The following is a 16,968-nucleotide window of genomic DNA, read 5'->3' as shown; positions in this document are numbered from 1 at the left end:
TCACTGCTTACCTGATTAACAGAACATTTGCTGTAAACTTAGGCAAGAGAAACAAGCTGCTAAGGGTGATTTTACACAAATGCAAGCATATACTTATGTATGTGTGTACGTGTGTCCACACTCGATTCCTGTACTCATATACATACAAACTCGCATATGAGAATGTGAACTACTCATGAATATATGTATGTGTGCCTCTATGTGTATGTATACGTGGAGTGTATAAGGAGAGTTATCTGTTTCTGATTTTGGCACAATGCAGCAATTTCATAGAGATGGAGTACTTGCTTACATCGACCACAGTGTTCAACAGGTACATATGTTATCGACCGCGAAACAATGAAAGGTAAATATCTCGACAACATTTGAACCCAGAAGATAAAGAACCGGGGAAATTAGCGTTAAGAATACTATTCTTTTACTTGTTTCAGTCATTCGACTGCGACCATGCTGGAATACCGCCTATAACCGAACAAATAAGCCTAGTACTTATTTTATCGGTTTCTTTTGCACAGCCGTTAAGTTACGGGGACGTAAACACACCAACATCGGTTGTCAATCGATAGAGGGGGAAAAACAGACACACAAGCATATACATACATATATATATATATATATATATATATATAGGGAAAGTTTACGAAAAAAACAAAATACGAAGACAGGTAGTGTACAAACAAACAGATGTATTAGTATAGCTCTCAGGAATAGAAAAAGTCCTTTACGTATGTGTATATATATATATATATATATATATATATATACATACATACGATGGGCTTCTTTCAGTTTCCACTCACGAGGTTTTGGAAACCCGAGCTAGAAGACACCTGCCTAAGGTGCCACACTGTGGAGTTAAACCCAGAACCATGTGGTTGGGAAGCAAGCCACTTACCACACATACACACATATATATGTATGTATGCAGTATGTATGTATGTGTATATATGCATGTGTTAGTGTGTGTTTATGCGTGTTTATGTGTGTGTTGTGTGTGTGGTGTGTGTATTTGTGTCCGTATATATATACATATATGGGAGTGTGTGTGTGTGTGTGTGTTATGTGTAATGTATATAAAGACAATATCTCCAGCTTAATTTGGATGGTGTGTTAGAACACAGAAAACTGGGTTGCCTTATATTGAATCGTAGTGCATGAAAGCTACAGCTGCCGGAACTTTTAGTCCATGTGATTTCGCTCTGTTTCGGGATCATCAGTGAGACACATCTACTAGCGACATAACAGTCGAATCTCCCGTCAACGATATATAGATTAGAGTCAATTCAGTCACAACCTCGAAGTTAAATCAAAGTCAGAGACATTCTATTGTGGAAGATGGGGCTTTGCTTGAAATGGTTGAACAACAACCAAGCACAAGCACTCGTACATTGTTGACAGAACTTCATCCTTCACAAAGCACCATCAATCGGCATTTCAATAAGCTTGGCCATGTATACAGAAACCATTGAAAAGCTCCTTATGAACAGACCACTGGCCAGGTTCAACGACGTGTGAACATTTCGAACAATTATGGAAAATCCTCGAGATGCCAGTCTTTGGTGTCGAATTGTCACCGGAGATGAAAAATGTATCTAATTTTGTAGTCCTAATAAGAGAAATCAGTGGCATCGTTCCGACCAGGCCTCAGAATCTATTGTTAAATAGGGACGGTTTGAACAGAAGGTCATTTTGTGTGTTTGACTGAATTTCGAAGAGGTTTTGCACTTTGAGTTTGTCCTAGATGGTCATATGTGAACGCTAACATTTGTGCCCAACAACTACTGCAAGTATATGATGCTTTGAAAGGCTGCTATCCGACATTGATCATTCGAAGACGCTCACTCCTACAACACAATGCCTCAGAACACCCTACCAAAGTGATCATGTACAAATTTGAGTAACTTGACGGGCTGGATGTGCTGCTTCACTCTTGATAGATTGCAGACCTTGCACCATCAGATGACCACCTTTATCGAGCCTTGGACGCAAGGACGGCGGTTTAACAATGTAGATGTGGTTGGTATGGGTGCAGGGAGTTATTTGCTTCTAAACTAAACAAATGGTATAAGCGTGGAACTGAGTTTGTGGCAGAGCAATACCAACAAACAATAGAATATGATGGGATGTATTTTGATGAATAAACGCTTTTCGTATGTAATTTGTTTGAACTATTAAAACATGAAATACGAAAAACTTTTGACTCAACCTGCTAGCTAATATTTCATTTCACTTTAGTCACTGAAAGGCACGGAGGTAGCAAAATATCTATTACAAATCCAAGACATTATTGTTAAAAAGGAAATTCATGTTTAAGTGCAAAAGAACAACTAACATAGGAACAGAATATTGATAAGTTTGATTGCTATGAAAAGTAAAATAACTTTGGGCTCTTACAGTTCATCGGATAGGAGAGAAACATGAGAGTGTTATTAGCCGAGCTGACCGCATGACTAAAGAGGGAATAAATAGTAATGGTAAGGTACAGGGAACTGAAAGAGGATAGCCAAAGAGAGGTAGTGTGAGATGGAATTAACGTGGGCGGGAGAGACAGCTGATCGATATGAAATGATAAGTTTTTTTTATGACCTTTAAATGGTAGAAAACGTTTGGGTTTGTAAGCATGTCTATTTTTATATACGCAAGAACTGTTTGTGTATTTTGATGTAGCTGTTTAGAAAATGAAGTCATTTTTAAACGATGTAGATCTCCACTATTTATAAGATTGATTGGATCTGAAAAACATTCGTTAGTATGTCTAATCTTATACAGAGAAAGCTGTATGAAAGTACGTATTTATATATATTTAATTGAAGTTGATTGAACCTCAATCAGATAGGATACACACATCATTTTCTCTCTGAGTACGTAACTAACTTTTGACGTTATTCAGAAAATAATTTTATAACGATGCCATCAATCACTGAAATTGGAAGGTTTATGAATCCTTTTGCGTATCTCTGTTTCTCAAAATTACCGCCTCTTGATTTTATCTTGTCAGCATTGTGTGAAATTAAACCTATAATTTAGAATACTATTGTTATCGTTTCTGCTTCAAAGATATTTTATTTTCTATGTGAAATTTGCTTATATCAGTTTATCAACTGTCTTCTAGAACAATTTAATGGGATTAGTTTTGTTACTTCCCTATCAGTTAACAATATCGTCATTACAACGAAGAGGAAGGATTTGGGGAGGGAATGGGGAGGAAGATAATGTCTTTCTATACTACCCAGAATATCAATGACCACGTTCTTCTGCGATAAAATGAAAATGGTTGTATTGGAGAGGAGGTTAAATTCTGTGTGATCCTCATGTCTCTCGCTCAGCGTAGTGCAGCTCATTATGATTGAGGGAGACACATCCTTGTTAAGAAACTCTCAAGGGAACTGAACAGCAGAAGGTCTTCAGAGCCCACACACACACTCTCACATACACACCTCAGGCAAGTGTTTCGTCCTTTAACATCTTAATCTCTAAGAGGGATTGGTTCTATCCAGGTCATGACCCCTTGCTGCCCTTCTGCTGACACTTTACAGACACTTGGATATCACAGACGTGTGCATTTAAAACGCTTGGAAATTTCATATAGTTGAAACACCCCTCCGTTGACTCAGCGTTCGAACTTATACTTAAATAAGATAAAATGTTTGTTGTCATGGTAGCGGTGAAACATCAACGCTACCACATCGAATCCCTCGATCAATATTTTATGACAGATATTTCATTTTATCGACTTTCATCAATAAATCAAATTGCCAGTACCTAACTGGTATTTTATCGAAGAAAGCTTCGATTAACCTCGGTGAAATTGAATAGGTACTCGAGGATAAATTGGTAGTTGGTACGATGCTTTCTTATAGGCTACCAATTGATTTAGGTTTCTATGTAATCGCGCGACAATAGACAAACCAACGAGCCTCCTATACTTGGGGTACATGTGTCCACGTTTGTACGTGTGATAAATCTTCGTCATTCGACGGTGAAGATTCAAATGCTGAATCACCATGTTTGTAAATCAACATCAAAGTAGCTGAATATTCCACAACCAACTGTACTCTGAACATAATTTTCAGCGAAAATCAGCATGTCAAATAATATGAAGATGCTAGAACCTTTTGAATTATAGGTACAATACAGTTGTTGGGCGTCCATATAGTTTTTCTCTATGCACTTTCATATGCCCAAGATGCCAATTAGTGGGATGGAACCAGGGACATCGTGAATTCAATTCAAACACCTAACCGTGAATCTATACTACACCTACATGTATATACGTATACGAATAATCGAACATGAGGCAGCGAGCTGCCAGGATCGTTAGCAGACCAGAAAATGCTTAAATGCATTCCTTCCGGCTTATTTACGTTCTCAGATTAAACACCACCGAGGTCAACTTATCTTTTCATCCTTTCAGGGTCGATAAAATAAAGTACAAATCAAGTTCTGAAGTTGATGTAATCGACTTACTCCTTCCTTAAATTCGTTGGTCTCATGCCAAAATTTAAAAGAATTATTAATCAAAAGTCGAGTAGTAATATTAATATATAAACTCTAGTCCTGATGCTTGAACTGAAGTGATCTTAAGTATTTTTAACAATGCTTTCTATTTTTAAAGATTTTATGATGTCAGCGTTGGTGTAGAAATTTGCCAGTGTTTATTGTATGCTTCCTGCAATTCTTGGATGTAATTTATTTTCAGCAACAATCACATGTTCTAAATATTGGTGCCAATAATGGTACTTTGAAACACATTATGGTGTATTAATTTATTGCTTCAATCAGCTCTCACAAATACACACACATATATATACAGCATATATGTATGTATGTACGTATGTTTGTATGTGTGTATGTATGTATGTATGTATGTATGTATGTATGTATGTATGTATGTATGTACGTATGTATGTATGCATGTATGTATGTATGTATCTATGTATCTATGTATGTATATATATATATATATCAGGTCATCCCATAAGCTCTGACCGATTTTACCTTTCTTAAAATGGAATGAAATTTAATAGTATTTTAGAATGTCTAATGGAATTAAAAATTATTTTTATGCATTTGTGTACATTTAAACTAATTAAATATTCTTTCACAGAATAATTGAATTAAAATTTCTTTGATTAAAACCATTTCTAACATGGAAGTAGCCAAAGAGCATTTAAGGCACATAATGCTTTATGAATACAAAAAAGGGAACTCTGCAGATGAAGTGACTCGAACCATACACTCGGTTTATGGGAAAGAATGCTTGAATGAAATAAATTGTAGAAGATGGTTTGCAAAAATTCAGAGGTGGAAATTTCAGCCTTGAAGATGAAGATCGAATAGGACGTTCAGTTGAGTTTGATGATGAGCTCCTTGAGGCATTACTTGAAGAAAATCCTGCATTATCAGTTGAAGAATAAAGCTTAGTTCAAACCATACAACTGTTCATCGTCATCTTCAACAACTTGGAAAGTTCCTAAACTTGGAAAATGAAAGCCTCATAAATTGTCCAAAAGCAACCGCAAATCTCGCGAACTCATTTCACCCTTTTGGATAGACTTGTGACTGGTGACGAAAAACGAATCTTCTATCGAAATGTTAAACGTCGTAAACAGTGGCTTGGTAAAAGGGAAATAAACTCAACCACAAACGAGAATGTAACTTCATGGGGAAAAGGTTCTTCTCTCTATCTGGTGGGATTGCAAATGATACGAGTGTGGAGTCTAATGCGGGTCTTGAATGAGCATGTATATGTTAAATAAAATGAGTTGGTGATGAGTTTTCAGGACATTTCTAAAGAGAAAGTTAGTCGTACAGCTGTTTCTGGGATATTAGGGATATCTCTTCATCAGAAACGACATGAGACGGTTAAATAGATGGAAATATTAGAGTTCAATACAGGAGTTATTTGGGGAAAGTATGCAAATAAATAGTATATGCAGAAATAGGAGAATGAATGAAAAAATAAAAATAAAAATATATAAAGATGTAGTTGCAGTTCCATTATCCAAAGAAACTGGTGTGTAGAGGTGGTAGAAATGCTTCCTATCCGTGCTGTTCATTCAAAAGGATCTTGTGGTGTGAATGATATTTATATACAGTTACGTCGTTGTCTATGTCCGGTCATAGATTGACTAACGGTTTCGCATCCATAAAGGGCCTAGCCGCATGGACAAGCTGTCCATGGGGCTAGGACCTTTATGGATGCGAAACTATTGGTCACTCTATGGGCGGATATAGACTTAACTGCATATAAATACATTACTGCTGTAGGCTTTTACTCTGTGCTTCTTTTTCGGATATATGATACATATGCTGTGTGTGTGTGTGTGTGTGTGTGTATGTGTGTGTGTGTGTTGTGTGGTGTGTGTGTGTGTGTGTGTGTTGTGTGTGTGTGTGTGTGTGTGTGTATGTGTGTGTGTGTGCCTGTGTGTGTGTGTGTGTCTGTGTGTCTGTGTGTCTGTGTGTCTGTGTGTAGAATGTTAGTTGTGGTATACAGATATTGAATATTGAGAAAAAGGTCGCCAGAATTTTGAAAACAAATCTTTTATTCTTTACTATTAGCCCTTTCGTTCGTTTCACAAACTTGTCAAATAGAATTCTATTTGACAACTTCGAGAAACGAACAAAAGCGCTAATAATAATGAATAAATAAAACGATTTTTCCAAAATCCCGGCGGCATTCTCTCTTTCTCTCTCTCTCTCTCTCTCTCTCTCTCTCTCTCAATATATATATATAAATATGGAATATTTTTATAATTACAAAATGGAATCTCAGTCAAAGTCAGTTACGCCTAATTTCAGAAAAAGACAAAATTCTATAACAATTTGCATTCAGTTGAAACTAGAGCAATGCAATCCCTGGCAGTAAATAATAATTCGTAGACAGGCGACGAAATAATAGATTCAATCTGTAAAACAAATAGCCTTAATTCCTTTTCCTTGTCATGTGTATATATACATTGATCCGCAAAAATTTACAACACAGAGTCAAAAAGTCCAAGTGTATTTAACTCACTTGAATCATTTTCCAGATACTTTAAATGAAAATTACTTTTCTTTCCCAAAATATCTACAGTGTTCTAGAAGATTTGCGAAGTTTCGTTTGTGTGCATTTATAGCCATTGCATGAGTTCTGATAATATCACCGTAGAAAGCACATCACCATCGGGTATAAAAACAAACAAATTGTCAAGACCTTCGTGAGCGTATTGTTGACCTTCATAAGAGTGGCAATGGGTACAGAAATGTCTCTGCACAGCTTAATGTAGCCCTGAGTTCAGTTGGTATGATAATACGTAAGTGGAAATATTGCAGTTGCATTTTCCATGTAGTCCGCTCCGGTCGCCCACATAAGTTAGCAGAGCATACAGCAAGAAAACTTACAAGAACAGCTAGTAATAGACCACAAACTACACTCAAAGATCTGCAGGAAGACCTAGAAGCATATGAAGTACATGTGAGCAACGATACAATTAGTAGATTACTTCGTCGTTATGCTCTCTTTTTTCGTTCTCCAAGAAAGACCACCCCCTCATTGCTTAAAAAACGTAACGTAAAAGCTTGTTTGACTTTGCAAAAAAAACTCTAAATGAACCGGCAGCATATTGGGAAAACATAGTTTGGACTGACGAAACTAAGATTGAGCTTTTCGGCAGAAATTCGATCAGTAATGTTTCAGAAAAGAACAGTACGGAATACGTACCAAAGAATATTATCCTACAGTGAAATTTGGAGGCGGATCAGTAATGGTATGGGCTTGTTTTTGCTCATCGGGTGTTGGAAGAATGGAAAAAGTTGAAGGAATGGGGAAAAATATATGGGGTTTTTGAGAGATGTTTAATAACTGGCACTCGCTCCCTAAACCTGGAACAAAGATGGTCTTTCAACAAAATAACGATTCAAATCATCCAGCAAAGCTGACCAAGAATTGGCTAAAACAAATGGGATTAATGCACTGGAATGGCTAAATAAATCTCTAGACCTTAATCCAACAGAAAATTTGCGGAAAGAATTGAAACTCAAAAAAGAAAGCCAAGAATTGAAAATATTTTGTGTAGAAGAATGAGGGAAAATAAGCCCCACCAAATATAAAAGTATTCAGAAGACTAGTCAAAGCGCCTGCAAGCTCTCATCATCAACAAGGGTTATGCAGCTAAATAGGGATTTGATTTTATTAATTAAATGTGTTGTAAACTTTTGCGTTTTGAAGTTCAACATTTTTCCGTATAAAATTGTTTTTGTTCATTATTATATAATTTTGATTTTTGCATTGAATTTATTAGAAAACCTTCACAAATAGTGGAAATTTCATTAACCTACGTTGACTCAATATATGTAACCTTGGATGTTTTACTATGTGTTGTAAACTTTTGCTAGTCATTATATATATTATTATATATATAATATATATATATATATATATATATATGGAGTGATTGAATAAGCCTCATTAAGGGGTAATAATATCCTATGAATTTACTGGTTTATTACCTACTATTTATTTTGAATGTTAATTTTAATACTCATAAATAGGTAATTAAATAAGCCAAGGTTTATAATTATTTAAGAAAAATAAGAAAATAGAAATAAATCAATTAATAATTACGTTTCTCAATCACAAAAATTAGATATAATTCCCCGACAGCTCTTTCGATTGTGACTTTAAACACGCAGAAAAATTGTATCTCTTATTATAAAAGGCAGATTTTATCTGCCTCCCTTTGGGAGTTATACAAATCTACAATATAGGATTTCTTCAATTACAATTTAGCTAGCAATTTTAAGAGTACAATGCATCGCGTCATGCCAGGTCCAGTTTTTAAAATTTAAACTCCAATTAAGCAAAATTTACAGAAAACTCACATTCTGGTGTGTGTGTCAAATGCTTTTCTTAGTCTGGTTTACACCACACGCAAACGCACACACACAGTGGGCAACGAATAAAGTGAAACTAGATGTAATATTTGTTTCTCTCTATCACGCTGATAGATACATGAGTAAAATGTATGGGAAGCTAACACATAAGTGTGAGTGAAAATGTTCTTGGAAGAGAGTAAATAGCCAGAGATAGTGATTTGAGGAACACTCATACATACATACATACATACATACATACATACATACACACACACACACATACATACATACCAACATACATACATACACACACATACATACATACATACATATACATACATACATACACACACACACACATACACACACACACAGTATTGAAGCTTGAGAACAATCAGATACATTTGCAACACATCTGTTGAAAATATTATTGTTCACACACATACATATACATATATACATACAGACAGACAGACAGATAGACACACACACACACACACATGATCCAGCATGGCCACAACCTCAAGGCTGAAACATATAAAAGAATAACAGAATATAAATGTGTGCATGTGTGTGAGAGAGAGAGTGGTGTATATGTATGTATGTATGTATGTATGTTATGTATGTATGTATGTATGTATGTATAATATATAATAATGCGGTTTTTTCAACAGCTTGAACTAAAAGTCAGAGGAGAATGGGATAAACTACTTATATTAACTTGCTATAAAAGCAGGTAGTAATTTTATCTTGTCCTTATTCATAGTGCAAGTTTTGAAGAGTGCATTTCGATTTTAACAGCTATTTTTTTCAAAGCTATATTGGAACAGCCTAGAAGACGAGCCTCATCCTGAAAGATCTGTAGAACTCGACAAGGACATCCTGAAAACCCTGGTGGAACAAAATCTCATCGTAACTGTTGAGGAACTAGCAGAGAAGCTTGGATTTGGTCATTCAACCATTCATTGAGACCTGTGTGCTATCGGAAAAGCCAGCAAATTGGGTCAATGGGTTCCTCACGAACTTTCCGAGTCTAATTGCATGCAGAGAGTGAATGTATGCTTTTCTTTGCTGTCACATCTCACCACTACTGGCGCTATGTATATCTATATATATAAAACTGTAGTTGTGTGAGTGTCTGTCCCCTTCGATTTAGATTCCTAACTACTCCCACATTTTGCGGTGCAGTTTAACCAAATTCGGGTAGCTTATAGTCGTGATTCATATCGAGCCCGTCTGAGTATTAGCGCGCGTCTACGATGAGTCTACGATTTTAAAAATAATTTAACATCATTTTTTATTCCATTTTAATGCATAATTTTTCGTGTGTCGATGGCGGCGGAGTTGGCGTCCACGCTCACACCTACACCTGTGGGGAAGGGAGTGTAAGGAAATCAACGTCGTAATGCGTTGTCAAGGAGACCAGCGTTCTTTTAGAACAACGACTTCATGGCTTGAAGACACCAAAACAGAAATGGCTAAGAAAGCGTCTACATGGGTCTACGATTTAAAAAAAAAATTACCATCGTTTTTTTCCATTTTAATGCATTTTTTCGCTATTATATAAGGGAAGTAACTCTCTAAAAATGTCTACGATGAGTCAACGATTTTTCAAAAAATTTACCATCATATTTTTTCCATTTTTAATGCATTTTTTGCTATTTTTTGGCTATAACTCTCTAAAAATGCTTATATAGTTATTTCCCTTACAAACCCGAGCAACGCCGGGCGATACTGCTAGTAAATATATATTTCTGTAAGTAATATGTTATTACTTAGATTCATACACAAAAAACTTATGTTCAAATAGGCTTCAATAAAAAACAATAATAAATGAATAAAAATGTATTTGTTATACGTACCTACTTTGGTAAAAAAAAAATAGCTGGCACCCCTAAATCTATTTTGTATTAATCAAATCAGTAAAAGAAGGCTTATTGGTCATATTTTTTTAATAAGTGGCGTTTCAGTCAATTAGGGATCATTAACGGTAATGTAAAATATTATTTAAAAATAGAATAAATAAATAAGTAAAAAAAGAAACAATATAACAGAACGGAGTTGATATGTTGTGTATAAAATAAGAAAGCAAGGAAAAAATCACTTATACCAAAGAAAAATTTTATAATTTTTTAGTTTTGGGGATAACATGCTTATTTGTGCAAAAAATATTGTGGTCAAGGGGAGGTAAATATGGATAGTTAATGTATCTTAGGTATAATAAAAACATATAGAAAAAGTTATAGATAAAAAATATGTTTTTTATATAAAGGTCTGAAAAATAACTATATCTATATATATATATAAATGAATAAATTAATTAATAATAGCTGGGTGAAGAACAATAACGTAATGTAATACATTGGGGGAGAAGATAAATATTAATAGTAAATCTAGGAGAGGGAGACAGTGTGTAAATTACTATTATTACATATTACATATTAATAATATGTAATGGAAGAATATTAATTGGCAATATCAAATGAAATTAATAAAAAGTACTATTAGGAAATTAGGTAAAAAAATGTATTAGAAGAAAATGAGAAGAATATATATAGAAGAGATATAAAAAGAGATGTAATATTTCAATAGAGGTATAAAAGTATTTTTCAAAGTAAATTTTAAAAAGGGGGGTTAATTTTAGAAAATTAAAAAAATAATTATAGTTAAAATAAGTAAGTATGGGATTAATAATAGAATACTGTATGGGGCACCATTAATAAGTAACCTAATTTATCTATGTACCATATTAGAATGAAGGATAGCAGGATCCCTAAACTGATGCGATATGGGGAACATGTGAATGGAAAGAGACTCCCGGGAGAAACCAATGTTGCGATATAGGCGTACATATTTTTTTGTATATATGTATGCGTATCTATGTGTGTATATTGAATTAATGTAGAAATACACGTAATTTTATGTGCGCATTTTTATGTATTCGTCGCACAAAACATCATTTTACAACTATCTTCTAAGTATTTTTTTTCTTTTTCCTTCTCTTTGTGCTCTCTTTTTCTTTTTCGTTTTTCCATTTTTCTCCCCCCCCCCCACACACACACACACTTATTATTATCTGATTTTTTCTTTTTTATATTTCGAATGTAACAACTAACTTGCATAAGCATACGCCAAGAGATTTTCTTCGTGTGCGTGTGCATGCATACATACACACACACACACACACACACACACCACACACACACACATATATATATATATATATATATATATATTGTTGTTGTTATTGTTGGCATCCTTTTGTCTCGGGAGACAATGGAGTTGCGCATAAACTAATCCAGTCTGGATTTTACATTTCATGTCCTCTCCAGTTTTGCGCAAGCTTGGACTAGAAGTAAGAAAATTCTGGATAGCTCAATCATGAGAAATCCTCTCTCGACCTTGCTGACGTAGTCCAAAGGCGTGCAGAGCATTATGCTTGGCACCAGCTTGGTTGCAGGAGCTGCCGGAAAAGTGTCGAGTCGAACACTAAACCACCTACGGAGCTCCACTCCAGATTTCTTTGAAGGTTGTTTCCTTTCCGTAACCCTGGATAGGGGTTCATACCGGGTGCTGTCAGTTGGAGCCAGCTGAGCCCGGGACTCGTGTCAGGCAGGGTCGTCACTCCCTGAAGTAGTATATATATATATATATATATATATATAGTATATATATATATATGAGTATATATATATATATGTATGTATATATATGCATTTGTATATATTTATGCCTTGCCTATATATGTCTGTATATGTATGTAGCCATGCACCTGCGTATGTTTAGTGTATATACGTATATTATAGATTGTTTGGTATGTGTATATATTACCAAATGTATACGTAATCTACCATGAAAATATTTGAAACGGATGTATCTTTTATTACCGGCATAAGACCCCTCCAAAGGTTCAATAGAATTTATTAGTATTTGTATAGCAAATTATTTACCCTGGGTATTCAGGGTTTTTCTTTCTTTCTAAGCTATTTTTGAATTAAGGCTCTTCGTCGATTATTATAATAATATGATTTTAAACCGCAATTTCCTATATCACTCAACCGGTTATTGAAAAGTCTGTTAGTTGAAAGGACCAATACCAATGAAACAAAACCATTTTCAAATGTGTATCTATCAAAGTAATTGTATTTCTGCATATAACTTTATCTTGCTCCATTCTAACCCAAACTGTCCAATGAACAGGAACGTGGAACAGTGAGTAACAGTTCATGTGATATTTTTGCTGCTTTTTAATGAAGTATATATATATATATATATATATAAATTCCATTTTGTCTGTCTGTGCGCTTATAACTCGAGCATTGTTCATCCGATCGCGCTGAAATTTTAAACATGAGGCGTTCCGTAATCTAAAACGATTTTCGAAATTGCTAACTTCAAAGTAAGAATTGCTATTTTTGTAATCGTTTTGTCCTGCTTGTTCCGCCATTAAAAAGCAACCAGTTGCTCTGACAGCCGGCACATACCATTTCGCTAGCAACAAGGGGCGCTCAGGATGACAATCAGCCAAAACTACCGCTATGCTGTGTCTCTCCTTTCTCTGTCTGATTCCACTTGAAGTTGTTTATATATTGTGTTAAGATTCATTATCAATCAAATATCCTTATTGAGAAGAACCAGTGAAAAGTAACAACCACATACAATCACCGATCATTTCCACTACTTAACACCGTCCAAGTTAACCCTCTTCACCTTTACAGCTGACACGAAAAATTACGAGTTAAAGGGTAACCATTTTAATTAAGCAAAACAGAGAAAAAAATTTATTGCTATTTAAAAGCTTAAAGTTTTGGGGTTAATAATCTTAATCTTTAGTTTATCATTCAAACTACATAATAGGCAGAATTGTCAGATTACGACAGTAGGTGTTTTGAGGGAGATTGGTTGCTAAGATAACAATCTAAAGGAAGGTTAAAGAAAATTTATTTTAATAACATGAACTGTCTGTATAAAGAATAGAAAAAAAACAAACGAAAAAGAGTGGAAAGTTTTGTAAATAGGGGCAGGGTAAGGTTGAATATTTAAGAGAATTTGCAGCGTGTAAGATGTTTGTAAGCAATTCCAGAACAACAAAAGCCGTTACTTTCACTGCAAAATTTAAATTTCGTTTGTGTCTAAATATTTTCGTTCTTTGAAACCATGGCAAAATCCTGACAAAAACTTGTGCTGCATCTGTTTTGTCAGTGAACAAGTCTCGGTTTCAAAGCGTTTCCTTTTGTGTCTTTGTGTTTCAATCGCTTCTCCTTGTGTGTGGTGTGTGTGTGTGTGTGTGTGTGTGTGTGTGTGTGTGTGTGTGTGTGTGTGTGTGTTGTGTGTGTGAGTGTGTGTGTGTGTGTGTTCTTGAATGGCTTACAAACATCTACTCTTCAAATTGTTTTACACCAATTACACTATTTTTTCTTCTTTTTTCCTCGGGTCAAACACTATAGTTTAAAGGCCATGGTCTGACGATGAGAATTTTCCGAGTCCTCTCCCCAACACCTGTTCGCGAGCGCGCAATTTTTTTCTTATTCGATTAGAGCAAGTTGCTATACACCAATTACACTATTTTCTTTTCTTTTCTTTTTCGCTCGGATCAAACACTATAGCTTAAAGGCCATGGTCTGACGATGTGAATTTTCCGAGTCCTATCCCCCACGCCACCCCGTTCGCGAGCGCGCATTTTTTTTTTTTTTGTCATATTCGATTAGAGCAAGTTGTTTTACACCAATTACACTATTTTTCTTTTGTTTTTTTGCTCGGGTCAAACACTTTAGTTTAACCCTTTTTTTACCAAATAAACACACACTCTCTATACTTTTTCTTCACTCGTTCATTACTGTTCTTATTTTATTATTTTAACTCATGTCCATTGTCCGGAAATATTTCGTCACTCATTTACACTTCAGCAATACTTTTCGTTTTCGTGTGTGTTCTTGCTCCACTTACTCTATTCTGTCCTTCTAAGGCGTGTATCCTTATGTGCCCATGCGTTTGTGCCTTGTGGTGGGGAGAGGTGTATGCTTGTGTGTGTGTGTCATAGTTTTTAGCAGGAGTGTGGCCTTCACCTCAGACCTATCTTCTCACCTCATGGGTTGCTGCTGTCCTAAGACCCGAAAAAGAATATGGTACAGTTCCTGTATTCCTCAGTGTGTGCGTCGCCCACGGTGTTGCCATCGTAGTAGTTATTATTGTTGTTATTGGCATCATTGGCACCGCCGCTGCTGCTGACTGTGTTAGATATATTGTTGACATTGTTATGGCCGTCCATGAAATTTCACGCGTGTGTGTATGGGTTTGCTTCGTATGTATTGATGCACTTTATATAGTTTTATTTATTTATTTATTGTATCTATCTTTGTCTTACATTTATCACAGGTATGTGACATATATTTATTTATTTGGTTATAGATATTATTATTATTATTATCATTATTATCATTATTATTGTTGTTATTTTATACATCTATCTCTAGTTCTCATAAGTATCACAGGTAAGTGCATATATGCCTATTGTATGTATTACTCTGTATGTTTCTGTGTATTATTTACGTTTTTTCCCTTTCCCTCTCTCTTCTCATCCCTACTTTCTTTAGTCGTGTGGTGAGGTGGTAGGTGCTACTCTTCCATTCGTGTTTTCTATTGAGGCTCCGTCTGTCCACTGCTATGTGTGTAGCCTCTGTAATCTGTCTAAGTGTCGTGTCAGTCCTATGTATCGATAGTACTTTAACCTCTATGCTATTAATTGAGCCTCCATTCTCTCTGCCTGAGCATGTTGGTAGAGCACTGACGTGTTTTTCCCTTCTTTGAGCTCCCGCCAATGTTCACCTATACGCTCTCTGTGTTTAGCCCCTCGTGGGTAGAAAAGAAATAGGAATTTCGTCTGCCGTTACATTCTAAGTTCAAATTCCACCGAAGTCGACTTTGCCTTTCATCCTTTCGTGGTCGATTAGTTAAGTACCAGTTACACACTGGAGGTGATGTAATCGACTTAATCCCTTTGTGTGTCCTTGTTTGTTCCTCTATGTTTAGCCCCTTGTGGGCAATACAGAAATAAGAAATAAGAGTAGGGCTCGTTAGTCACCAACGGAGGCGCAAGTGTAAAGTATAAGTTTGTCAGTAATAGCTTTCCTTGGTTACAAGTGGACAGCCATCATATATGCATGTGTATATATATGTATGATTGTTGAATTCCCTCGTCTCCTGATTAGAAATTTAATATTTGTTACGGCTGGTCATCTGCTCGGTTTTAATATTTTAAAGAAAAAGGTTTCGTATTTAATAGTTAACTTTCACAGAAACAATCATCTTCTATGTCCTAGTACATGTGTGTGTGAGTGTGTGTGTGTGCGGGTATGTGCGTGTGAGATTGTGAGTGTTTATGACTGTGTGCGTGTGTATATCTGTGTATATGTATGTGTGTTGGTACAATGTAAATTTTCCTTCTGTATGTATGCTTAGAAATTGTTCATATATGTCTATATATGAATACTTTAGTTAAACTGAAGCGTAGGGTTAGTAAAAACAGCATTTTAATGTTTACCTTTTTATTTGATCAAACTAAATTGATTGAGCGACCAGAATTCTATAAAGTAAATATTGAAGTACTAATATATCGAATTAACTTCTATGCGGAGTTAAATTGACTTTATATTTCGAATAATTGCTTGTGTTCTGAGAATTGGGAAACGAAGAACCTGAAAGGTTTGACGAAGTACATGTGTCGAAATGTGTATTGGAATCAGTGTGTGTCTATGCGAGTGGGGATGGGATCGAGTATGAGTGTGTGTATCTGTGAATGTATGTGTATTCTCTTAGAGACAATAAAGCGTATTCATTATACAATATTGTGTACATATGCAAATCAATATTTGCATAGGAATGCGCAAGTCTGTGTGCGTATTATATATATGCAGATATATATGCACATATGTGTGTATAAATATATCATAAGTGGTAGAAATGTTATATATATAAATATATAGGTGCAGGAGTGGCTATAGGCGCAGAAATGGCTGTGTGGTAAATAGCATGGTTCCAGGTTCAATCCCACTGCTTGGCACCTTGGCCAAGTGTCTTATACTATAGCTTCGAGTGGATTTAGTAGACGGAAGC

General features: G+C 35.4%; 1 long non-coding RNA gene across 1 annotated transcript in view; it reads left to right on the top strand.

Moving 5' to 3' along the window:
• Nucleotides 1–4,649: 4,649 nt before the first annotated feature.
• The window catches only part of LOC118762774, a 16,060-nt gene continuing 3,741 nt past the window's right edge, over nucleotides 4,650–16,968 (top strand). Inside the window, exon 1 of the long non-coding RNA XR_004998524.1 lies at nucleotides 4,650–4,660. This is a non-coding gene — a long non-coding RNA (uncharacterized LOC118762774). The remainder of the gene's footprint in view (nucleotides 4,661–16,968) is intronic.

The sequence above is a fragment of the Octopus sinensis genome, linkage group LG3 (genome assembly GCF_006345805.1).
Source record: "Octopus sinensis linkage group LG3, ASM634580v1, whole genome shotgun sequence".
Taxonomy (NCBI): domain Eukaryota; kingdom Metazoa; phylum Mollusca; class Cephalopoda; order Octopoda; family Octopodidae; genus Octopus; species Octopus sinensis.
This window is presented reverse-complemented; position numbering and strand designations above follow the sequence as displayed.